Source organism: Rattus norvegicus, chromosome 3 (genome assembly GCF_021556685.1).
Source record: "Rattus norvegicus strain SHRSP/BbbUtx chromosome 3, alternate assembly SHRSP_T2T, whole genome shotgun sequence".
Taxonomy (NCBI): Eukaryota; Metazoa; Chordata; class Mammalia; order Rodentia; family Muridae; genus Rattus; species Rattus norvegicus.
Window position 1 is genome coordinate 123590337 of NC_141536.1, and position 27162 is coordinate 123617498.

The 27162-nt window shown below is 40.0% G+C and overlaps 1 protein-coding gene and 1 long non-coding RNA gene across 23 annotated transcripts in view; one reads left to right on the top strand and one right to left on the bottom strand.

The window, feature by feature from the left end:
* Ankef1 (ankyrin repeat and EF-hand domain containing 1) overlaps positions 1 to 298 on the top strand; it is a 73769-nt gene extending 73471 nt beyond the window's left edge. For all 22 annotated transcript variants that reach the window (NR_172025.1, XM_087650980.1, XM_087650982.1 and 19 more), the window contains one exon: positions 70 to 298. The gene's annotated coding sequence lies outside the window, so the exon portion shown is untranslated. The remainder of the gene's footprint in view (positions 1 to 69) is intronic.
* LOC108350472 (uncharacterized) overlaps positions 1 to 27162 on the bottom strand; it is an 85347-nt gene that overhangs the window by 40292 nt on the left and 17893 nt on the right. The gene's annotated exons all lie outside the window — the stretch shown is intronic.

A 27162-nucleotide genomic window follows, 5' to 3' on the forward strand; every position in this document is an offset into this window, starting at 1 on the left:
AGTGTGTGTGATGCCTGCATATTTATTCAGGATTACTAATGCTGCTGTGTTTCCCTTTTGTCTTCATAGGTAAGACTTTGAAGAGGAACTGATACACAAATCTGATCCCCCTAGATTATAGTGATTTACCTGATGATTTGAAAAACTCCCCTGGTTCTCTAAAACTGAAAGAGTATTATGGTCTTTTGTTCCTGAGGCTTCAGTATCAAGCTCCTGCCGAAGGAAGTGAAAAATACAACTTTCCTCATAGGAATTAATGAAATCAACATATAAAATAAAATGAACGATATACAAAGTATTCTGGATAAGTCTGAGTGGATCCCCAGCCATAGAAACACTGCACAGCTAAAGAAAGAGTCAGCCAGAAGGGGGAGTTACCAGCAATAGGACATCACAGGCGTAGCCAGGCAGACCGCACATCCCTAGATAATGTCCTAGGTAGGGGACCTCTATCTATCTTATATGTACATCATCCTACACATCTAAACCTTCTATGCTGTCAAAGGCTAATATTGTCCTAATGTTGAGTCAGCCAGCAACCCCAACTCTGCACACATTTAACGTTACTCATCCACTCAGCACATGCTTATTTACTGCTGGTAATGGAATCCCTAAGCATTTTTCTTGCTCTTTACAAGGAGTAGCTGGTCCAGGTTGTACTCCCCAGGTTTCTGCATCATCTGGTTTCCAAATGGATTCAGAGAATGGAGATCTTATGTGAGACAGAAGGCAGAGGGAGATGTGGAGAAGCCAGGATAATTCTCTTTCCCTCCTTGCCTTGGGTAGCGCCCAGCCAATTGCTGTGTCTATCTCTGTCTCACTTCTCAGCTTCTACCTATCAGTCATGCCACATTTCTTTCAGATGGTCCATTTCTTGTGTTCCATTAGTACTACCCACTCCCCCTGTCCTATCTCCTAGGGATAGTACCAATGGCCTTTGTTCTTAGATCTGGGTTACTTGGTAATGCCAATCTTCTCCCTAGACTCTTCTGCATATCCTTGGACCACTCATACCACCCATCCTTGGACATACTCTCCTTTAAAAAGAACCCTGAGGTCTCCCTTTCCTTGATGGGATCTTTATTTACTAAGTATCAAACTCTGGTGAGTCAAGAGGCAATGAATTACAAACCCAGACTTGGTGACTACCCCAATAATTGAAAACAATAATGCTTAAAATATTCTGCAATGTATTTCTAAAAGGTTTAATATAGATGAAACATTTAGTACAGTAGATGTGGTGGTTTGAATAGGCATGACTGCATAGACTTACGTGTTTACTTGGCCCATAGGGATGCCACTATTAGGAGGTGTGGCCTTGTTCGAGGAAGTGAGTCACTTGTGGGGATAGGTTTTTGAGGTCTCCTATGCTCAACCTATGCCCACTGTGGCAGACAGTCTCTTTCTGGTACCTGCAGATCAAGATGTAGAACTTTTGGCTCCTCCAGCACTATGTCTGCCTGCACATTAGCATGCTTCCTGCCATGATGACATTGGACTAAACCTCTTAAACTATAAGCCAGCCCCAATTAAATGTTTTTGTAAGAGTTGAGGTGGTCAAGCTATCTCTTCACAGCACTAAAACCCAAACTAAAACACTAGCACAGAGTAAAAACAACCATAAAATAGTATAAGATTTCTAGTCACAGCTCTCTATGGTCTATCTTTAGTCATTAGGGATGATATACATGATACTCAAATTATATACAAATAAGATAGCTGTGAGCTCAGGCATGTATTAGAGCACTTAAAATCACTGACCTTGGAGAGAGGCAGACATGCCTGGGAAACCAGAAGAGACTGCACTCTGCACACATCTCTGACACCAGAGGAAAACACCAAACGCCATCTGGAACCCTGGTGCACGGAAGCTCCTGGAAAGGGCAGCGCAGATCTTCCTGGTAGCTGCCGCCATGGAGAACTCATAAGCAACACCCCACGAGCAAACTTGAGCCTCGGGACCACAGGTAAGACCACCTTTTCTGCTGCAAGCAACCTGCCTGGTGAACTCAAGACACAGGCCCACAGGAACAGCTGAAGACCTGTAGAGAGGAAAAACTACACGCCTGAAAGCAGAACTCTCTGTCCCCATAACTGGCTAAAAGGAAACAGGAAAACAAGTCTACAACACTCCTGAAACACAGGCTTATAGGACAGTCTAGCCACTGTCAGAAATAGCAGAACAAAGTAACACTAGAGATAATCTGATGGTGAGAGGCAAGCGCAGGAACCCAAGCAACAGAAACCAAGACTACATGGCATCATCAGATCCCAATTCTCCCACCAAAGCAAACACAGAATATCCAAACACACCAGAAAAGCAAGATCTAGTTTCAGAACCATATTTGATCATGATGCTGGAGGACTTCAAGAAAGACGTGAAGAACTCCTTTAGAGAACAAGTAGAAGCCTACAGAGAGGAATCGCAAAAATCCCTAAAAGAATTCCAGGAAAACATAAATAAACAAGTAGAAGCCCATAGAGAGGAGTCACAAAAATCCCTGAAAGAATTCCAGAAAAACACAAACAGTTGAAGGAATTAAAAATGGAAATAGAAGCAATCAAGAAAGTACACATGGAAACAACCCTGGATATAGAAAACCAAAAGAAGAGACAAGGAGCTGTAGATACGAGCTTCAACAGAATACAAGAGATGGAAGAGAGAATCTCAGGAGCAGAAGATTCCATAGAAATCATCGACTCAACTGTCAAAGATAATGTAAAGCGGAAAAAGGTACTGGTCCAAAACATACAGGAAATCCAGGACTCAATGAGAAGATCAAACTTAAAGATAATAGGTATAGAAGAGAGTGAAGACTCCCAGCTCAAAGGACCAGTAAATATCTTCAACAAAATCATAGAAGAAAACTTCCCTAATCTAAAGAAAGAGATACCTATAAGCATACAAGAAGCCTACAGAACTCCAAATAGATTGGACCAGAAAAGAAACTACTCCTGTCACATAATAGTCAAAACACCAAACGCACAAAATAAAGAAAGAATATTAAAAGCAGTAAGGGAAAAAGGTCAAGTAACATATAAAGGCAGACCTATCAGAATCACACCAGACTTTTCGCCAGAAACTATGAAAGCCAGAAGATCCTGGACAGATGTCATAGAGACCCTAAGAGAACACAAATGCCAGCCCAGGTTACTGTATCCTGCAAAACTTTCAATTAACATAGATGGAGAAACCAAGATATTCCATGACAAAACCAAATTTAAACAATATCTTTCTACAAATCCAGCACTACAAAGGATAATAAATGGTAAAGCCCAACATAAGGAGGCAAGCTATACCACAGAAGAAGCAAGAAACTAATCATCTTGGCAACAAAACAAAGAGAAGAAAAGCACACAAACATAATCTCACATCCAAATATGAATATAACAGGAAGCAATAATCACTTAATATCTCTCAACATCAATGGCCTCAACTCCCCAATAAAAAGACATAGATTAACAAACTGGATACGCAACGAGGACCCTGCATTCTGCTGCCTACAGGAAACACACCTCAGAGACAAAGACAGACACTACCTCAAAGTGAAAGGCTGGAAAACAACTTTCCAAGCAAATGGTCAGAAGAAGCAAGCTGGAGTAGCCATTCTAATATCAAATAAAATCAATTTTCAATTAAAAGTCATCAAAAAAGATAAGGAAGGACACTTCATATTCATCAAAGGAAAAATCCATCAAGATGAACTCTCAATCCTAAATATCTATGCCCCAAATACAAGGGCATCTACATACGTAAAAGAAACCTTACTAAAGCTCAAAACACATTGCACCTCACACAATAATAGTGGGAGATTTCAACACCCCACTCTCATCAATGGACAGATCATGGAAACAGAAATTAAACAGAGACATAGACAGACTAAGAGAAGTCATGAGCCAAATGGACTTTACAGATATTTATAGAACATTCTATCCTAAAGCAAAAGGATATATATTCTTCTCAGTTCCTCATGGTACTTTCTCCAAAATTGACCATATAATTGGTCAAAAAACAGGCCTCAACAGGTACAGAAAGATAGAAATAATCCCATGCGTGCTATCAGACCACCACAGCCTAAAGCTGGTCTTCAATAACAATAAGGGAAGAATGCCCACATATACGTGGAAATTGAACAATGCTCTACTCAATGATAACCTGGTCAAGGAAGAAATAAAGAAATTAAAGACTTTTTAGAATTTAATGAAAATGAAGGTACAACATACCCAAACTTATGGGACACAACGAAAGCTGTGCTAAGAGGTAAACTCATAGCGCTGAGGGCCTGCAGAAAGAAACAGGAAAGAGCATATGTCACCATCTTGACAACACACCTAAAAGCTCTCGAACAAAAAGAAGCAAATACACCCAGGAGGAGTAGAAGGCAGGAAATAATCAAACTCAGAGCTGAAATCAACCAAGTAGAAACAAAAAGGACCATAGAAAGAATCAACAGAACCAAAAGTTGGTTCTTTTAGAAAATCAACAAGATAGATAAACCCTTAGCCAGACTAACGAGAGGACACAGGGAGTGTGTCCAAATTAACAAAATCAGAAATGAAAAGGAAGACATAACTACAGATTCAGAGAAAATTCAAAAAAATCATCAGATCTTACTATAAAAGCCTATATTCAACAAAATTTGAAAATCTGCAGGAAATGGACAATTTCCTAGACAGATACCAGGTACCGAAGTTAAATCAGGAACAGATAAACCAGTTAAACAAACCCATAACTCCTAAGGAAATAAAAGCAGTCATTAAAGGTCTCCCAACCAAAAAGAGCCCAGGTCCAGACGTTTTTAGTGCAGAATTCTATCAGACCTTCATAGAAGACCTCATACCAATATTATCCAAACTATTCCACAAAATTGAAACAGATGGAGCACTACCGAATTCCTTCTACTATGAAGCCACAATTACTCTTATACCTAAACCACACAAAGACCCAACAAAGAAAGAGAACTTCAGACCAATTTCCCTTATGAATATCGACCTAAAAATGCTCAATAAAATTCTGGCAAACCGAATCCAAGAGCACATCAAAACAATCATCCACCATGATCAAGTAGGCTTCATCCCAGGCATGGAGGGATGGCTTAATATACGGAAAACCATCAGCGTCATCCATTATATAAACAAACTGAAAGAACAAAACCACATGAGCATTTCATTAGACGCTGAGAAAGCATTTGACAAAATTCAACACCCCTTCATGATAAAAGTCCTGGAAAGAATAGGAATTCAGGGCCCATACCTAAACATAGTAAAAGCCATATACAGTAAACCAGTTGCTGACATTAAACTAAATGGAGAGAAACTTGAAGCAATCCCACTAAAATCAGGGACTAGATAAGGCTGCCCACTCTCTCCTTACTTATTCAATATAGTTCTTGAAGTTCTAGCCAGAGCAATCAGACAACAAAAGGAGGTCAAGGGGATACAGATCGGAAAAGAAGAAGTCAAAATATCACTGTTTGCAGATGATATGATAGTATATTTAAGTGATCCCAAAAGTTCCACCAGAGAACTACTAAACCTGTTAAACAACTTCAGCAAAGTGGCTGGGTATAAAATTAACTCAAATAAATCAGTAGCCTTCGTCTACACAAAAGAGAAACAAGCCGAGAAAGAAATTAGGGAAACGACACCCTTCATAATAGACCCAAATAATATAAAGTACCTCGGTGTGACTTTAACCAAGCAAGTAAAAGATCTGTACAATAAGAACTTCAAGACTCTGAAGAAAGAAATTGAAAAATACCTCAGAAGATTGAAAGATCTCCCATGCTCATGGATTGGCAGGATTAATATAATAAAAATGGCCATTTTACCAAAAGCGATCTACAGATTCAATGCAATCCCCATCAAAATACCAATCCAATTCTTCAAAGAGTTAGACAGAACAATTTGCAAATTCATCTGGAATAACAAAAAACCCAGGATAGCTAAAACTATCCTCAACAATAAAAGGACTTCAGGGGGAATCACTATCCCTGAACTCAAGCAGTATTACAGAGCAATAGTGATAAAAACTGCATGGTATTGGTACAGAGACAGACAGATAGACCAATGGAACAGAATTGAAGACCCAGAAATGAACCCACACACCTATGGGCACTTGATTTTTGACAAAGGAGCCAAGACCATCAAATGGAAAAAAGATAGCATTTTCAGCAAATGGTGCTGGTTCAACTGGAAATCAACATGTAGAAGAATGCAGATCCATGCTTATCACCCTGTACAAAGCTTAAGTCCATGTGGATAAAGGACCTCCACATCAAACCAGATACATTCAAACTAATAGAAGAAAAACTAGGGAAGCATCTGGAACACATGGGCACTGGAAAAAATTTCCTGAACAAAACACCAATGGCTTATGCTCTAAGATCAAGAATCGACAAATGGGATCTCATAAAACTGCAAAGCTTCTGTAAGGCAAAGGACACTGTGGTTAGGACAAAACAGCAACCAACAGATTGGGAAAAGATCTTTACCAATCCTACAACAGATAGAGGCCTTATATCCAAAATATACAAAGAACTCAAGAAGTTAGACCGCAGGGAAACAAATAACCCTATTAAAAATGGGGTTCAGAGCTAAACAAAGAATTCACAGCTGAGGAATGCTGATTGGCTAAGAAACACCTAAAGAAATGTTCAACATCTTTAGTCATAAGGGAAATGCAAATCAAAACAACCTTGAGATTTCACCTCACACCAGTGAGAATGGCTAAGATCAAAAACTCAGGTGACAACAGATGCTGGCGAGGATGCGGAGAAAGAGGAACAGTCCTCCATTGTTGGTGGGATTGCAGACTGGTACAACCATTCTGGAAATCAGTCTGGAGGTTCCTCAGAAAATTGAACATTGAACTGCCTGAGGATCCAGCTATACCTCTCTTGGGCATATACCCAAAAAATGCCCCAACATATAAAAAAGTCACGTGCTCCACTATGTTCATAGCAGCCTTATTTATAATAGCCAGAAGCTGGAAAGAACCCAGATGCCCTTCAACAGAGGAATGGATACAGAAAATGTGGTACATCTACACAATGGAATATTACTCAGCTATCAAAAACGATGACATTATGAAATTCGTAGGCAAATGGTTGGAACTGGAAAATATCATCCTCAGTGAGGTAACCCAATCACGGAAAAACACACATGGTATGCACTCATTGATAAGTGGCTATTAGCCCAAATGCTTGAATTACCCTAGATGCCTAGAACAAATGAAACTCAAGACGGATGATCAAACTGTGAATGCTTCACTCCTTCTTTAAAAGGGGAGCAAGAATACCCTTGGCAGGGAATAGAGAGGCAAAGTTTAGAACAGAGGTTGAAGGAACACCCATTCAGAGCCTGCCCCACATGTGGCCCATACATATACAGCCACCCAATTAGACAAGATGGATGAAGCAAAGAAGTGCAGGCCGACAGGAGCCGGATGTATCACTCCTGAGAGACACAGCCAGAATACAGCAAATACAGAGGCGAATGCCAGCAGCAAACCACTGAACTGAGAACGGGACCGCCGTTGAAGGAATCAGAGAAAGAACTGGAAGAGCTTGAAGGAGCTCGAGACCCCTTATGAACAACAATGCCAAGCAACCAGAGCTTCCAGGGACTAAGCCACTATCTAAAGACTATACATGGACTGTCCCTGGACTCGGACCTCATACGTTGCAATGAATATTCTAGTAAGATCACCAGTGGAAGGGGAAGCCCTTGGTACTGCTAAGACTGAACCCCCAGTGAACGTGATTGTTGGGGGGAGGGTGGCAATGGGGGGAGGATGGGGAGGGGAACACCCATAAAAATGGGGAGGGGAAGGAATTAGGGGGATGTTTGCCCGGAAACCGGGAAAGGGAATAACACTCAAAATGTAAATAAGAAATACTCAAGTTAATTAAAAAAAAAAAAGAAAACAAAAAAAAGTCACTGACCTTGAAGATAAGCACATTATTAAATTTTTTCATCTTCACTACAATGAAATACAGGAGTCAGGCTGACTTTGTAAAGAAGAGATTACTATTTGGTCCATAGTTTTGCATGCTCAAAGTCCAAACAGCCTAGTACAGGCTGGGTGAAGAACATCGTTGACACTCTTGCTTCATGGAAGATCCCAAAATCAGAAGCTTGTGGAAGTGGAGGTCGCATTACCAGACAGAAAACCAGAGAGAAACTTGGTGAGTCCGAGCTCAACCTAGCATAATTATATTCTCATGAGAACTGATAGGGTATCTATAGTTGCTGGTTTTGTGTGCCAACTTGATACAAGAGTCGTCACACAAAAAGGAACCTCAGTTGAGAAAATGCCTCCATGAGATCTAGCTGTAGGACATTTTCTTAATTAGTGATCATCCCATTGTGGGCAGTAATCCTGGGTTCTATAAGAAGGCAGGCTGAGCAAGTCAGGGAAGCCAGTAAGTAGCATCTTCCATGGCCTCTGCATCAGCTCCTGCCTCCACGTTCAGCCCTGCTCGTATTCCTAACCTGACTTCCTCCAATAATGAACTATGATCTGGAAGTGTAAGCCAAATGAATCCTTTCCTCCCCAAAACTTGCCTTTTTGTCATGGTGTTTTATCACAGCAATAGAAACTCTTAAGACAGTAAGAGGTTCATAAGAAACCTCTAATCCCCTTGCAAGAACACCCCAAATGATCTCACTAGGCTCCACTTCCATAGACCTCCATCCTGGAACATATTCAGTTTATTATCCTGTCAAAACACACCTCTAGGCAATTTAGAAAAGCTAGTACTGGGGAAATTCAATTTTAAATAAAATTCAAATTTTTCATAAAAATCCTAGGATCTTTTTCACATTTAAATAGAACATTGTCAAATCCTAGGATTTCAGACATGTTAGGAAGGAACCATAGGATTCTCCAGTAGAGCTACATGACTCTACCACATACAACCTATGAACTTACAGTATATAAGGCATAACAGGGACTTCAGATAGAGAAATGTCTCATGAACTGAGTTCTGTAGGATAAGGACTCAAGGCCCTCCTGGAAGAGGAGAACTGGATAGTAGGGATGATACCCTGCATGGCAAAGCCATTCCAGAAAGAAGAACAGAGGAAAATCTAAGTAGAAACTGTACCACCAGGGAAGAGTGAGGTCAGATTCTAGGAACCAGTTGGGGAAGTGATTCCATTTCCACTTTATTGTGAGTCTTGCCTCTGCCTAGACTTTAATAACACCACAGATTTTTGATACTTCTAAGTCTCATTCATAGGTCATCTTCCATAAATCCATCAGTAATCTTTCAATATGGCATTTTATTAAAGCCAGTGTTTCAAGGGGAAGATTGAGCAAGTCTTGATTCTTAACATCTCTGGGAATGGGGTGTCACACCTATGCTCTGGTACAGTGCTCATGGTACAGCTTCTTTACTCTCTCTCTCTCTCTCTCTCTCTCTCTCTCTCTCTCTCTCTCTCTCTCTCTGTTTTTCTTTCCACATGAGCTCTCATCTCAACAACAAGGTAACAAAAATGGTCCAGTGTTCCCTTCAAGAATCCTGAATGAAAATTTACTCTCCTATAGTAAAAACCAGTGTTTGGGGACTCTAGCATCACTATGGCCTGAGAATGCAGCACTACTGTTGGTCAGATGGATTTTGCAGTGTAATATCTATGGGATAGAGGCCTACTGCAAACACCAAGACTATTACCTAAAGAGGTATACCCTCAAAAGACAAAAAAAGATGTATCCCACCCTCAAAAGAAAAGCCATGGATGTTGGAAAATAAAAGGAATATTTACTCACTACAAATCATGTAGGATCATTAGGTACCATAATTTCTGAAAACTACCTCCCAAGCCTTTATCTCTGCAATACTACCTAGGCAAGCTCCTTTGACCTCTACTTGGACTGGTTTCCATCTTAATATTTTACTTAGGCTTGTGTCTTTTAATCTAAGTCCCATCAACACATGACATTTGACATTTTTGAACATTTTAATTAATTTTAGCATATAATTAATGGATTTTATTTTGATGTTTTGGCTATCATATTTATACTAACCACCCCACTGCCTTCTGCCATTTTCTTTATCCTCCAGTAGTCACCCTTGTGTTTTCATGAATAAGGTTTTGAGTTTACCATGGTGGTTCCAACACCAACTCTCACAAATATACTCACTTCTTGTCTCCCTGTCAAACTAACCCTTACTATTTCCTGGTCCATTAAAGGAATCACCAACCATTCTAACATGAAATACAATTTCCTAATCATTAGCATGCCATTTCTCTTTCCTCCATACTCATCTGTTGCAAAATTTAAATATGCTTCCCATTATCCACACCCATAGTATCCAATCCTCACCATCATCTCTCCATACAAAACTGATGAGGAATCTCCTTTACATTTGTTCCTTTCCTGTAGTCTATTCACTGCTTCCAAATACTTCTGTTTCAATGAATTAGTATATATAAGTACCAACACACACACACACACACACACACACACACACAAATTCACTGAAATAAAAATATATATAATATTCTGCATGACTGCCACCTTCCATGACTGCTGTATTTATGAATTCTTGTATCTGACAATGGACCTTGTTTTTCTGCAGGACTCTAGATTTTTTTCTCTTCGCTGGTACAAAACAATTTCAAGTCTTCCTCAAAACAGTTTCACTACTACTCGTTGGTACTGGGTGTCCCTTACTCCATCTGATCTCATAGTTGAGATTCAATTCCAGTCTTATATTTGAAAAGAAGCACCAACTATTCTGAATTCAACTATTCTGAAGCACCAATTATTCTGATTGCAAACAAGAGTGGAAAGATTCATTCTAATCTCCTTTGCAAAAGACCTTTGCAGGTCATTTTTGACAATGGGATGACAAAACTGGGGAAGGAAAGACAGTATGTTCCCACAGCACATGTCAGCAGATAAATGTGTTTTGCAGAGATAAACTCCATTCCTAAATTCTTGTGATCAAACATGAGCATAGACCTTGCCTTGCCTGTTTTTCTGTAGCACAGATCCAAAGAAGCACAATAATATGAATTGTTTGGCAACACATTTTTTTCCAGAGTTCTATAAAGCTTTTGAACTTCCTTTATTTAAAGTTAACAATTAGGAATACATGCAAAACGGCAATCGGTGATCATATTATTCAAGTTATTTTGTAACAAATGTCTGGCAAATAGAGATAAGTACTGGAGGGGTTAAAAGATGGAGGGAGGGAAAGAGACAGGGAGCATATTGATTGGTTCAGTTACAGTAATTGGGTTGGTGGTTTTCTATTTCATCCTTCAACTTAAAAACATGATCTAGGTTGTACCAAAATGTACTTAAATCCTTTATACGTTATTCCAAAATCAATAGTTCAGAAACACAATTCTTTTTTAAGCTTTTGGTTTAAAGAAAATTACTGGAACAGGGAGAGAGAAAAGGTGTTTTTATTCTAGTCCAAACACTTCTGGCTGATTCTGGTTTCTCCCTATTCAATCTCTTACCTCTACCTTGGAGTTGTTGAGATATTTTAAAAGGAGAGAAATGAAAAAATTAAAAGTTAGACATTTATATAGAAGAATAACAGAATAGTTATTATAAATTGGGATGAACATGATGAGACAAAAAGGCCCAAGTAAGGTTTTTAATAGATAGTCAAGGAAGACTTCTTTGAAGAAACGTCCACACTGAGGGGTAGAGTGGGAAAGGCAGCCAGACTGTGCATAGGGAGGAAAAGGTATTAATAAATGAAAAGCAGACCCTTACAGCAGCTCTGAGGTGGTGAGTTTTGGTGGGGAAACTTGGAAAGAGCAATGAGGGTAACACTGATAAGACTTAGGTCTAACTGTGAGGACCGTTCAGAGAGGAGCATGGATTTCCTGCTAAATCTGATATAATAGCATAAAGAATCAAAGCCAGCAGGTGACGCATCCAAGCCACTTTATTAAAACATTTCTCACTGACTTAAGGAAGAGGCTGGCATGAAGAAAAGCACTGAAGCTACTGAGGGAGGTGCTCTATTCTCTGTAGGAAGTGATGGGACATCTAGGATTGGCTGCTTGTGTTCACCAGTCTCCAAAGTACCCCTAACATTTCTCTCTTAATTCTTACACTTCAGTGTAGCACCTTTACTCATCCATTGATCAGGACTAATCTGGGTAGCTAATGAGATGAGGCAAATATGATGTACCAAAGGTAATCCGTGAAAAATAATTGCAATGATGGTTTGATGAGGCCAGCTGACATGTTGTGAGAACATGGATGGTGTTTAGTTGGATGGGTCCTTTTTGTAAGAGCAGGCTTCCACCAGCAGCCAGCACAAACACTCCAGCTATATACATGAACCACACTGGAAGATCTGGCCACTTGTGAACCTTTCAGGGGACAATAGCCTTCATAGCACCTTGTACACTGGGTTTGCCAGTGCAAAGTCCAACAGTCCTCTGAGGCATTAGTGAGGATGATACAGGAAAGATGTAAGAGAAGACAAAAAGACAAAGGTTAGAAATTGGGAGGGCTGTAGGTCTATACCACGCCAGCCTTGAATGTATTTCTCATAGCCTTTATATACTTTGTAGTATCGTCAGGAATAGTTACCAGCTAGCAGAGACAGTGGCTGACATAAGATATCTGTTCCCATCCAGAGCCCTCCTGGTTCCTTCTACCAAGATTAATAGAATGTTCAGTCCCTTACGTTGAGTGTGCTTCAAGTATGGCTCCTCTTATTGGTCCTGTGTCAGCAGGCCAGGAAATCTGCCAGCAGACCCTGACCTGCCTTGACACTGCCAGACAGGCAGGCTTTCACAGAAGCAAGCAAAAATGGCTCTCAACAACCCTGAGTGCGTTTTCATGAGCAATCCCTGGCCAGAATTATCTAGTTAAGCTACACCCAAAGACCCAACCTGTGGACACTATGAGAGATAGACAAAACCCATTGTTTATGGCATTAGGGTTTAGGGCAATGTGATGCAGCGAAAGATGACTAATTTTATTGTGGCGACTCAGAGAAGAGAATGGATTTGAAGAATACCATAGAGGCCCACTACATCGGACATGGTAAAGGTCTTGTTTTGTGGATGTGATCAGGGCAGCACTGAGGACACCCCTAGGTTTCTGCTTGATGCACCTGTAGACATGGATGCCCTACAGTGAGTGGGATGAAGTACATCAGAGACACACACACGCCATGTACTCAATTAAAGAAACGAGTATCCAAACATACTCAAAAGAAAAAAAGTGGTGAGTGCCACACACCTGAGAGCTTTTGGATGGCTGATAGTATTTCAAATCACAGGAATACATTACAGCAATAATACCAAGGTGATGATTCTGGCACATGTGCTGAAATCTGAAGTTTTCCATAAAGTATAAATCAAATAAGATACTGGTTCATGGAAACTATGAGGAAAATGACTAGAGGGGATGGAAGAGAAGACGGCTTTAGTGATATGGTTTCAGATGACCCTCAGAGGGGGTCATTCTTCCTATCTGCTGCAAATGTATGCATGTTTCACTCATAGATAAAGCTGTCATATGGAAACATTTCAAAGGACTGCTGTTCAGCAGGTGTCTTATATTAAGAGGGGGTTCTGGGTGTATAGAATGCATTTATCTAAACCCAATGAACTGGAAAGAATGTACATGGAGTGACCATATAATGAGGGAGACAGTGCTCCAACTAGACATCTTATGCCACCAAGTAAGACCTCCAGCCCCAGGTATAGCTTACATTGACCAGAAAGGTCCCATAGAATTCTCCAAACCTCACAGGCTATTGCCAAGACTATTGGTTGTTCTACAAAACCTAAATGGCAAGGGCCAATTGCTGAAGTCAAATATTATGTCATCAAATACAGTGAAGTTAAATGTGAAGCTTCGCTCCTACTAACTAGTGTTTATGGTGCTGAAAAGTTCTCTGCATGCTACTGTAGGAGAAAATAACCAATACCACCCAACAGTGGCCCGCTAGATATACTGGTACAACAGCGACACAAATGTTATGGGTGTAACCGTAACATTTTAATTGGATTTAAGGTACACTCATGAACTAGAAGCCCATACCTGACATTGTCAAAGTGGCCAACGATGTGAGACAAGGTAAGTAATGGTCTATAGGAAAGTGTAATTATTCTTCTAAATGAATATAGCAATGAAATGGCTCCTAATGATATGTAGCTGTACCTGTAGATCAGCGCCATCATTTATCACCCATTAGAGAAGTTTCCTGCAGCAGATGATACCAAACACAGAGGCCCACAACTGGACAATGTTGAGAGAGTGAGAGACTGGAGGACTCAATTATGAATAGGATGCTTTCATCAAGTCTCTCCCCTCCCAAATCTATGTATCAGGGAAGGCGAAAAGATTGCTATAGCCAGGGGTGATGGATGATTTCAAGAAAACAGTGTCTTTCAAACACAACAGTTTGTACAATGCATGTACAAACTCACAAATCTGTTGCAGCATGCCGCTGAAAAGCTGCACAGGCCAGAAAGACAAAATCCCAGCACAAGGAAGTAGACACAAAGTCCCACCCCTAACTAAGAGGCTATTAGCAACTGATACCTGCTGGAAAGGGGGAACAGCATGTTACTGGCTGTACCAACCAGACTCCAAGTCGTCTGCATGCCCAGGAGGACTTGGACAACACAAAACAAAATCAATGGTCTTTTTGTTTCAATGTATTTTGCTTTGGCAATTTTTGTCTCATTGGCCTTTGTGTTTGGGGATTTTTGGGTTTTTGATTTTGGGTTTTCCTGGTTTGGGAGTTTTTAAGACAGGAAAAAACATGAAGTTGAGTGGATAGGGATATGGAAAAGATTATAAGGCATTAGGAATAGGGGAAACATTATCAAAATATATTACATAAATTTTTAATAAAAACAAAATTATAGTTAATAATAATAACAGTAATAAATAAAATAGAAAAGAACAAATTTCAGCCAGTTTTAGCCCCTCTCCTCAGATAAAAGCAAAAACAAACAAAAAACCCAAATGGGACTGTATTATAATATTGCCTTAAGGAATCTGAATGCTTTACAGTTCCATTAAGGTTTCAGTCAATAAACGTTCCTCTTTCAAGTTCCTTTTCAGCATTTCCCATGGGGATATTTTAGTACTTGCCTATTGGTACTAAAATCTCTCCCTAGGTAGATCAGCACCAAATTGCCATCACATGTGCAGTATGCAGAAAGTGGTATGGTATGCACCTTGGAGCCCACTTACAACTTGGATTACTTTATAAAACATTCCTCTGTGCCATTCTGATTCCTGGGACCTGATTCAATTGAGCTGGAGTAGAAGGGAGAGGCCATGAACATTTTCACAAGTTGCCCACATGCGTCTAATAGTGGCTTGGGCTGAGAACTTTAGAACTTGATAAAGTATAATGTTTGGAGTGACAAGGTTATTAAATAGTTCTCTGTAGTAAATATGACATCTGCTTTTAATAGTGGCATGCCCCTTCTGCTTTTGTGTCTCTAGGAACCAGATGGGAGACTAGCTCTAATTGGTGAGGGAGTCATTGGAAGTGAGTCTTGCCTCTCCTGGGCTGGAATGTTTAATTGTCATGGTGTTTAGACTCTAAATCAGTGGTTCTCAACCTTCCCAATGCTGCAACCCTTTAATACAGTTCCTCATACTGTGTTGCTCCCCAACCATAAAATCATTTTTGTTGCTACTTCAGAACTGTAATTTTGCTACTGTTATGAATTGTAATGTAAATATCTGATATGCAGGACACCTGATATGTGACCCCTATGAAAGAGTCATTGGCCCTCTCAAAGGGGTTGGACCCATAGGTCGAGAAACACTATTCTAAGTTATCATTGTCTCTGCTGCTAACTACTTTTCTACCCAGGAGATCTGAAACAAGATTCAGAGCTGGGAACTATAGACACAGACTTGTTAGGTAACAAACAAGAATGGTTGTAGCACACCTTTTAATAACCTTTTCAATAAGTATGTGTATATAATTAATTAGCATATCTTTTGCTAGATGTAGTTACAGAAATCTTAACTATCAATAAATACTGAAGCTGTGTTTAGCTTTTATCTGTAATAATGAATCCAATTTTTTTGATTTTACAAAAAAGATCAAACTAAATAATGTTCTAAAATAGTTTCTTCCTTTTTCTCATTGTCAATATTCTCAAACATTGAACCTATAACTATAGACCTTCATAGATTATGTATAAATATATTGCTGCTTCACAGAAAATCTTTTGCTGAATATGTGGAAATCTTCATGTCTGCTGTACTATGTACCAAAGGATAAGATATTTGGCAGCACAAATAGTTATATTTCATTAAAAGCCAACTATATAATTTAAAGCTGGCTTTAGGTTCTGTTCCAAGACCGATAGAAGACTTCTCTCTTCCAAATGGTCTGAAATATGCTGTCAAAGCTTGTAAATTTCCAGAGTCACATTTTATTCTATTTCAAAGGACAGACATCAAAATTTATATTATTTTATATATTCTCCAAATAATAAAATTAAATGTCTTGACAGTGAGATTTGATTGAATTAACTATCTCTTGGTGAAATGGTTTGATGATTTAATAAAAATGTGAATTATCTTATTTACTTTTTAGGGTCTGTATAAAATTTGATTATAAATGAAATATATTGTATAAGATGAAAAAAATCAGATGGAAAATGGAAAAAAAAGTCCATAATTCCAACTCTAGAGAAAAATCATTTACTTCAGTCCTTTTTATATTCCACAAATATTTGCCTAAAAGGTCCATTATAATAAGTACAACATAATCTCTACTGGTTTCTAAACTTTGTTTCTGACTATAGATGCCACATAAATGTGGGTTCTGACAGGAAAATTTAAAAACATTGACATTATCAACATGAAAATACATTTCATTGAAAAAATATCAGAAATATTTACTATTCATGTCTTAGTCCCTTCACTCCTTCAGAGTTCACCCCAAGGCATGATCTGCAGAACAACCCTTAGGATCACAGTTAACATCTTCCAGAGTGCCATCACAGAGAGGTTACATCATCACATGTTGGTAGAGAGGGGCAACCTCCGTGATACAGACAGAAAAGACAGCCTGTTCATTCCAAGAGTTCTAGACATGCAAGATACAGAAGAGAAGCCAACAATACACAGTTGTTAATTCAGGCTTTGAGGCAAGCAGGGCATGCAATGCAACTGCACAAGAAACCAGATCTGGGGAGTAAGAGTGACTGGGAGAAAGCATGGTCTCAGGCTGGCTCTCAGGAGTAGGGACAGTCAAAACTGGCAAGAAGAGAGCCACTGCCCAGAAAATCGTCCAGACTTAAGTGTTATTCTGCATGACTGAAGAATATAAGGATGAACTATGAAACAGATATTGAAGCTGGATTTCATTACCTAGTAAGAAACCCAAATATTATGAGGAAGGAAGTGAGCTTGTTTAGCAGCAGTGACATAATTAAGTAAACACTTATGAAAGAGGACTTTGGCTGGGTGGAGAGGAACGCACCTGTAATCCTAGCACTCAGGAAGCTGAGAAAAGAGCATCTTTAATTTAAGCCCAATTTCTACCACATAATGAGATCATTCAGTGAAGGGAAGGAGAGAAAGAGAGATAAGGAAAGGAAAGAAAAGGAAACGAGCAGGACAAAAGGAAAGAAGGAAGAAAGAAAGAGTAGGGGAGTGAGTTCTCTCTAGCGGGAGGAAGAAATGAATGAAAGGTGAGCATTTGACAAGACTGCTGCTAATGGAGAGACCAAGCCAGAGTACTCATCCAATTCAAATGAAACTGTGGCAACCTCATCATATTAAGGCTATCAAGGAGATGTAGACTATTCCTTATGTCCCACAAGCCACCTAGATGATCACCTTAGATGATGGCCACATGTCAAGTCATTAGGAAGACAGTATTTTAATATATCCCTCAATACTTCTTTTCAGTCTTTTGATGTAGGATTTTAAAAATACAAAATTATTTTTGGATTATCCTCCAAAGGGACCGTGGAAAGACTAGAGATACTATATTTGGAGTGGGGAAACAGGGACCTGTGCTACATCACAGTAAGAGCAGTGGCTCAGGGCCATCACTTCTAAGACCCTTATTAGCCAATTGTCTTGTGCAAACTAACTAGGTAATCATTATTGTGAACATGGCAGGTTCTCTGAGGTACAAACAGGAAAAAGAATAATCTATTCTGAACAACAGAAATTTCACGTCCTAGTTATTTGTAGCCTATCACTGAGATGGTGACCAAACAGACACTAACTTGCTAGGTAAGAAGATGAACTGGACTAAAACCTTAGAAATGCCAAGACGCTGAGGTTCAACCTAATGCTCTTCTTCTCCACTGGGTTCCTGACAGGTTTATTTGCACACTCTCCTTTTATTTAGACAGACAACATGGAGGGCTATACAAATATTTTACAACATTTAAAACTGTCCACAACCCATCGTTTATCTTCTGAATGCCACATGCTTAACAAGTAGAACTTTCTCAAACTCTTTTGAGTTTCCTTGTGAGTTTGCTCACACTGAACACATTCAACAAATAAAATATATGAATAACTTACCGGAAGACCATGAAGGGACAAGTTTAGATAGAAATCACATCAAGATGGAAATAAAGCTTTGAGGGCTCCATTTAAGCCTTTCCTCCTTTCTGCTGCAGTTATACTTGTATGTAAAGAAATTCAACTGAGTAGATATACATTTTCAAATACAAGGTAAGAAATTCTACTGCTTATAATCTTGAGGTTGTTCTGGCTTTACTAGGTTCAATCTTAAAATACAATGATTTAAACACATTATTTCATTGACCTTTATTGAGAGCCATATTTGGTTAGTTGATATACAAGAAATAAATTATTGTAAGAGGTTATTGAAATGTAATATTGCAAGCCAGGTACTTCACATTGTATTGGAAGGAAATAGCCTTTCATTTTATGTAAAAGTTTCCACCAAAGAAATAGAAACTGTGCAAATATCTGAGACATAGAAACAGCCAGGTGCAAGGAAGATGACAATAACAAAGAACCTGCTGGAGAAAATTATTCTTTCAAAAGTCAGATATAGCAAGTGAACCCTTGAGGAAAGCCGCTGTGGGAGAGGAGGAGCAAGGAAGACATCAAAAGGAACTGCAAATGGGGATGATGTTTCCTTCTTGATAAGATCGGGATTCTTTGACTTGAGCTGAGTTGATTTCATAATTACCTAATGTTTTCAGTATTGTTTCTTGAAATTGTTCAAGGAAAAACTGCGTGCCATTCAATAATGTGGCAGAGAGACTCAGTCAGTAATGGGCTTGCTATGGAAGCATGAAGGCTAAGATCTTTCTTCAGGAATCTCCTGAAAAAATGCAGCAGCATCTACCGATAATCCCAGAGCTGGGGAAATGGAGACCGAAGATCACTGGGACTCTCACAAGTAGTCAGGAGGAGTGAGTGAGTCCAGGTTCAGTCGGAGACCTTGTCTTAAAAATAGGGTTCAGACTGGTTGAGGAAGATACTTGATATGTACCTCTGGCCTCCACATGTATGTATGTATATACATGTGCACCAACATCATACGAAGTTGTGCACATATGTGAATATGTAGAACACACAGGTGATAGATAGATAGATAGATAGATAGATAGATAGATAGATAGATAGATAGATACATACATACATACATACATACATACATAGATACATAGATACATAGATACATAGATACATAGATACATAGAATGTAGAATAAAGAAATGAACAATTTAATGATGAGACTGGCTCCATAGTCAGGAAAGCAAATCTGTAACTTAAGGCTTTCATGGAAGATGCAGCAGCTCAAGCTTGTCCACCCTCTTTATGATACAATGTAATTGGAGAAGATTATGACCTGAAGAGATAGTCCTGGTGGGTGGCTTTGTAGCCAAATGGACCTAAGTTCTGTCCCAGAAGTCCAAAGACTCACCTTACCATCTACAGATCCAACTGAGGTTTCCGGGGACATCAAAGATATTTCCCACCTCAGAGACTACATTTTCCACTTGGGGAAGGAATTAACAGATCCTAGCATGGAAGATGGGAATTGTCAGGCGAAACAGCTGGCAACTCGACTGAGGAATGTGACTAATGGGTGGACACAAACTGATTGGATGAGAGAGGCATGATGAAAAGTGAAAAGCTACCAAATGGAAAACGCAGACGGCAGGATGGGCTAAGCAATTTTATTCTCAATGAGAATGTGATTGCCAAGGATCAGTTTTCAAGCAATCCAAGATTTAAATCTTGTTTTAAACTCAGAATTTAAACAGGCAAAAACATGCAGCAGACTTGAAAACATCTCTCCCTTCATTTGTCATATAGCTGTCTTCTCCCTTCAGCTAGGTTTTGCATCTTATGTAAGATTTTCTCCAACTACTTTGCATCTCGACTTATGTGGAGCATTGAAATGCAACACACCCACTTTAAAATCAAGAGATTAGACGATGCTGGTTTCTGAATCCTGATCATAGAAATATGTGGCCACAGCAGATGCTGTCAGAGCATCCATATGTATGCTGGCCAAGTTCTGTTAACATTCTCTTCTGATTCTCTTCCCTTACATCCCCACCAGAAGTCACCAACAAAGTAGCCTGCAACTAGCATCATATGGAAAATGTTGGCTACATGCCCCAAGTCCTCACCTCTTGATTGGGACAATCTTGAGGCATAAGAACATTGCCAGGTAATCTCAAAGTTCCCAAAACTCTGAGTCTAGGCTACCTATAGTAGTCATTCTATCCATTGGCATATCCTGTTCATTGCTTTTCTCCCTTCCCGAGACTCCAAAATCATCTCCTAATGAATATCTTCCAGAGAAACCCAACACGCAGTAGCATTTTTTTCATAGAGGGAAATTAAGCAAACATAGGAGGAACTAAGGTAAGGTGAGTTCGAGCTCTGACAGAAGATAATGCAGCAAGAACAGCAGCAATTAAAGGTCATATGGAGGGACTCGCTGATGAGGCTGTGTGCTCCCAGACCTGCTGAGAATGGGTACAACATCCTGTGTGCTGACTGCAGGACTTACTGAGGCTGTGACACGTGTTTTACAAAGGTGGACGATGTTTAGTGGAAGCCACCTTTCGCCCAACTTCTGAACTGCAGCTCTTAGTAAATTCCAATGTTATATATAATATAGAAAATACATATATACAAACTTTATGAACACCAAATTTTATGAGAAGTGAATTCATACTAGTATTTTGTAGGATATGTATTTTAAGTGTTTTGCTACTTTATTACTTTATTGTGCTTCGTGTGTATGTATTGTGTGTGTGTGTGTGTGTGTGTGTGTGTGTGTGTGTGTGTTCGCTTATCTGTATTCAGGCTTAGTGGAAAACTCCTTTCCCTTCTGAGGCATTTTGTGAGTCCTTGTTACATATTCTAAATTGAAATGCTATTATATAGTATATCCTTTCCTCATATAAGAATATCTCAGTATTTTATCACTTAGGGCTCGAAGTCCCACAAGGTTGGTGTATGACAAACGACATTTTTTTTTTCTGAACTAAACAGAGGTCAGGGGCACTAATGGCTAAGATCAAAAACTCAGGTGACAGCAGATGCTGGCGAGGATGTGGAGAAAGAGGAACACTCCTCCATTGTTGGTGGGATTGCAGACTGGTAAAACCATTCTGGAAATCAGTCTGGAGGTTCCTCAGAAAATTGGACATTGAACTGCCTGAGGATCCAGCTATACCTCTCTTGGGCATATACCCAAAAGATGCCTCAACATATAAAAGAGACACGTGCTCCACTATGTTCATTGCAGCCTTATTTATAATAGCCAGAAACTGGAAAGAACCCAGATGCCCTTCAACAGAGGAATGGATACAGAAAATGTGGTACATCTACACAATGGAATATTACTCAGCTATCAAAAACAACGAGTTTATGAAATTCGTAGGCAAATGGTTGGAACTGGAAAATATCATCCTGAGTGAGCTAACCCAATCACAGAAAGACATACATGGTATGCACTCATTGATAAGTGGCTATTAGCCCAAATGCTTGAATTACCCTAGATCCCTAGAACAAACGAAACTCAAGACGGATGATCAAAAGGTGAATGCTTCACTCCTTCTTTAAATGAGGAAAAAGAATACCCTTGCCAGGGAAGGGAGAGGCAAAGATTAAAACAGAGACTGAAGGAACACCCATTCAGAGCCTGCCCCACATGTGGCCCATACATATAGAGCCACCCAATTAGACAAGATGGATGAAGCAAAGAAGTGCAGGCCGACAGGAGCCGGATGTAGATTGCTCCTGAAAGACACAGCCAGAATACAGCAAATACAGAGGCGAATGCCAGCAGCAAACCACTGAACTGAGAATAGGACCCCCGTTGAAGGAATCAGAGAAAGAACTGGAAGAGCTTGAAGGGGCTCGAGACCCCATATGTACAACAATGCCAAGCAACCAGAGCTTCCAGGGACTAAGCCACTACCTAAAGACTATACATGGACTGACCCTGGACTCTGACCCCATAGGTAGCAATGAATATCCTAGTAAGAGCACCAGTGGAAGGGGAAGCCCTGGGTCCTGCTAAGACTGAACCCCCAGTGAACTAGACTATGGGGGGAGGGCGGCAATGGGGGGAGGGTTGGGAGGGGAACACCCATAAGGAAGGGGAGGGGGGAGGGGGGAGGGGGATGTTTGCCCGGAAACCGGGAAAGGGAATAACACTCGAAATGTATATAAGAAATACTCAAGTTAATAAAAAAAAAAAAAAAAAAAAAAAACTAACTACCATGAGCAAAGGCCCAGTAAGTTCTTTGTTTTTAAAAGAGCAAGCACTCCTCTGGGAAGAGGGAGAGAAAGACACAATAGTCTCACCAACCATAGGTGTGATATTTACTTTCTTTTGAGTATCAAAACTGCTGAGTTTAAACTGGGTTCCTGCCAAGTTCTTATCACATTCCTTTAACAGACTATTTTTAAACAGGAAGTTTTGCAAGACAATGAGGAAACAGTTACAGGGCAGGATCAGCCATGCTCCCTATGCTATTTAATGCTGTGTCTGAAAGCAGAGACTGGCAGGGGGTGGGGGTGGGGGAGTAGGGGGCTGGGGGGTGGGGGGTACAACACACAGATGTCATTGCCTTTGTTGGTAGTCAATTTCCTTTGGGTGGTGCTCTTTACCCAGATGTCAGTTTTCAAAATGCCTTCGTTTGCAAGCTTGCCCCCCACAACCAGATGGTGAAGGAGTTTAGGGGGAGGATCCTGCTTAACTTGCCTAGATATTTCCAGTAAGACAGAAGGAGCATACTCAGTTCCCTTGCCACACTTAAGAGAACAAACATGAGCAGGACCCCACTCAGCACCAGCACAGGCTCCATAGACACAGCTGGAACTCACCTGTGCCAGGATTCCTTCCTTCTCCAGCTCCCTCCATTTCTCACACTCCTTTACTGTCTCACTGGGACCCTTCCACAGTAACTAACTGGACATGGTTCTAATCATGGTGGCTGCACGTGTTGACCTAAATGCCTAGGACTAGCCATGTGAGCACGGAAACCAGGGAGGGAATATACACTTAGCAACTGTGTATCATCTTAATGAAGGGTTCCTGAGTGGAAAGTTTGCAGAAAACTAAACTGCCATAAACCTACCCCAAGTAAGGAACTCTAAAGCCACACTTAGCTTACTCAAGCTATATGATTTCTCTTCTTTGAGTTTCTCACTTGAACTAGTCTTTCTTGGTGCAGTCCAGCATTATGATACATTACTGTATAGAACAGTAATGTCTGCCCGTGGCTGTGGCTTACAGAGGAAAGAACCCCTTGCCCTGGTTTTACAGTAAAGGAACTTATTCAACCTCTTAGTATCCAAGGGCAATATGATAGAATGTCAAAATCTAAAGTCCATGAGACTATCTGGTGTCTGGTGTTTGCCTTATCCCACTCATGTGTAACCCAGGAAGAAGGAACAGTTACCAGAAGTAACCCAGTTCTTGTGCTATAATCTGGCTGTGGGTAGATTATTTTTCCAAAAGGAATTATAGACTCCAGTGATTGACTTACATCTTTAGGAAAACGGTGAGCCAAAACTTTCCATTTTGCCTTGAAACGCTTCAATGTGAGCAGTGCCTCATCATAACATGAATGGATCCCCCCTCCACTTGAAAGTATTCTGTCAGCATAACTTTCATGAACGTCACTGATGTCTACCAACATGCTCTACGTCTTCTCTCCTCCTTCCTCAGACCACCGAGAGTGTGGCTCTTCACTTCACACCTTCCTTAGGAAGCCCTTCCCAACAATTCCAAACCTCCTGTAATGAATGTCTCATCATTTTATCCCATTCTATTTTGTCCCTTTTCTTACTGTGGCAAGGTAAAACCAGGGTCACTTTCCTAAGACTTCAAGCTCCCTAGAGTTGGGGAGAAGCAATGTCTTCTATTGCCACTATTTCCCTGATAGCATCTGGCAGTTATGAGCATATGAGAAATGCCTATCTATCTAATGCGCATTCACTTCCAAGAGCTTCTTTTGGTGTCTCACAGACTAATGAGAAATCCTTGCATCACTGAGTCCAGGCCTTACCACTATAGGGCAGGCTTGCTCTATTCCCAGCTTCGTGAGTTCCCATTGGCCAGGCAGCTTTCTCCCAACAGGCACAAAACTTCTTGCCCTCCCTACCCTGAGCCATAGGTAAATTCTGAGCGTTCTCCACACACTCATAGAATTTTCCAGTAAGACTGAGATCCTGTAATCCCCATAGTAGAATTTTATTTGGACGTACACATGAGGAGACTGCCTGTTCTCATCTTGCGTTCACTCTACTGATGTTTCCTAGGATTAGCTCTCAAGTTAATGAAATTTGAATCCTTGTCTTATGTTCTTCTTTGAAATTAGATAACATCCATTGAGAGACTTAAAGAATAGATGAAAGGTGACTTTTTAAAGTATTTTTCCTGCTTGTTTTTTAAAGATTTATTTATTTATCATGCATAGTGTTCTGCCTGCCTATATGCGCGAAATTCAGAAGAAGGTACAGACCTCATTATATATGGTTATGAGCCACATTGTGGTTGTGTGGTTGCTGGTAATTGAACCCAGGACTTCCAGAAGAGTGGCAGTGGCTCTTAAACTCTGAGCCATCTCTCTAGCCCTGAAAGGTGATTTTTAAACACCCACTTTACAGAGAAATCTGGCAAGGAATCCAGCTGGTTTATTAAAGGGTCCCACTTTCTTTTTTTTAATTATTATTATTAACTTGAGTATTTCTTATTTACATTTCGATTGTTATTCCCTTTCCCAGTTTCCGGGCCAACATCCCCCTAACCCTTCCCCCTCACCTTCTATATGGGTGTTCCCTTCCCCATCCTCCCCTCATTACTGCCCTCCCCCCAACGATCCCGTTCACTGTTGATTCAGTCTTGGCAGGACCAAGGGCTTCCACATCCACTGGTTCCCTTACTAGGCTATTCCTTGCTACCTATGAGATTAGAGTCCAGGGTCAGTCCATGTATAGTCTTTGGGTAGTGGCTTAGTCCCTGGAAGCTCTAGTTGGTTGGCATTGTTATTCATAAGGGGTCTCGAGCCCCTTCAGCTCTTCCAGTCCTTTCTCTGATTCCTTCAACGGGGGTCCTGTTCTCAGTTCTAATACCAGCTGTTTTTCCAAAGTGAAAGCAAGTGAAGACCCCTGTATTCTAGGGGATGTCTTTGAAGTTCACTCACCCAAGGATCTAGAAAGGCACGTGCTGCCAGCACAGCTGCTATTCACTTGTCCAAGTTGAGATGAGCCATCTATTCCTGGGCAACCCAAAATACACATTCCCAATGATCTTGGGTTCGTTAATATGAAAGAGAAGAAAACACACACACACACACACACACACACACACACACAATCACTAAAGATATTTTGCTAATTTTGATTTGAACTTCAAAATTAGAATAATGCCTGTCTTTTCAAAAAAATTGGAACAAATTCTATCTGATAAAATACTTGTACAGGGATGAAGAAAACATAAACCATCCAAATGCCAGGAGAGGGATGAGAACTAGCAGTCACCCTCTGACAACTGGAAAGGCAGTTGAACATTTCTGGATGCTGGCTATGTAATCCCAGCTCTTGAACATCTAATGCATCCTTCAGCTGGCTGCTGGAGGAACACAATTGCTCAATGACATGTGAAGAGATTTACAAGGACTGTTTGCATGGTATTATGCCAAGTTCTTGCTTCAATTTGCTTGCTTAATTAAGTATCTACTTGTGGTCTCTTTGGGAGTTTCTGAATTCCATTACCTCTTTCTTTAAAGAAAATTTAATCTACTTGAGAAAGTAAGCTTATTAATCATAGGCCAATGAACACTAGTACTTTCTCAATACGTAGCTCTACGACCCACTTTTTAGACAACTAACCAGGCTAGCAAAATCCTAGTTCACAAGAAATTGTCATGTTTTCAGCAAACACACCAGGGCCAATGCAAGATGTAAAATCTCAGAACAGTGGTAACATGTCATCATAGCCAAAGCACTTTGGTGAGTTGAGCAACAACAGAGCATATGATATTCACCTCTTCATTGATGGAAATCCAAATGAAAGCTTTGTTCTACCTTAGTCTGTGATAAGTCTGATATTCTGGTGAAAACCATCCACGTGGACATATAAATTTTTTTATTGTCTTCGATTGGAAAAATGTATGGCTCAACTATGTACAATCAGTCCTTGGGGCTCTGAACTTGAATTGATAACTTATCTTTTTCAAATAAGACATTTTAAGTGGAGAAGGAATTTGCAAGCTTTTCTTTTTTTAATGTGTAGAAGTCTTTCTACTATAAATTCTTGTGATCGGCAGAATTATGGCTTTGTCAAAGGATAGATTCTAACTTCAGGAACTGAGGTATATGGTAGATGAGCTTTTGTAGATATGCTTTAGTTAAGGCTCTTAAGATATGCAGAGCGGATCCATAAGTGTAAGAATATAACTTTAGAAATCTGGGGGAAAAGACAAAAAACTAGTTTGTTTTCTTTTTTTTTTTTTTTTTGAGTCTTCAGAAAAAACACTTGGCCTACTGATGCCTTCATTTTAGCCTAATGTAGACCCATTTCAGGCTCCAACTTCCAGAGTTGGGAAATAAAAAAAGCTTGCATAATTTTAGGCTATTGGAGCCTTTTGTTGGAGCAATTTGTTCTAACAACAATAGATAAATAATACAGTTTTAATAATCAAATT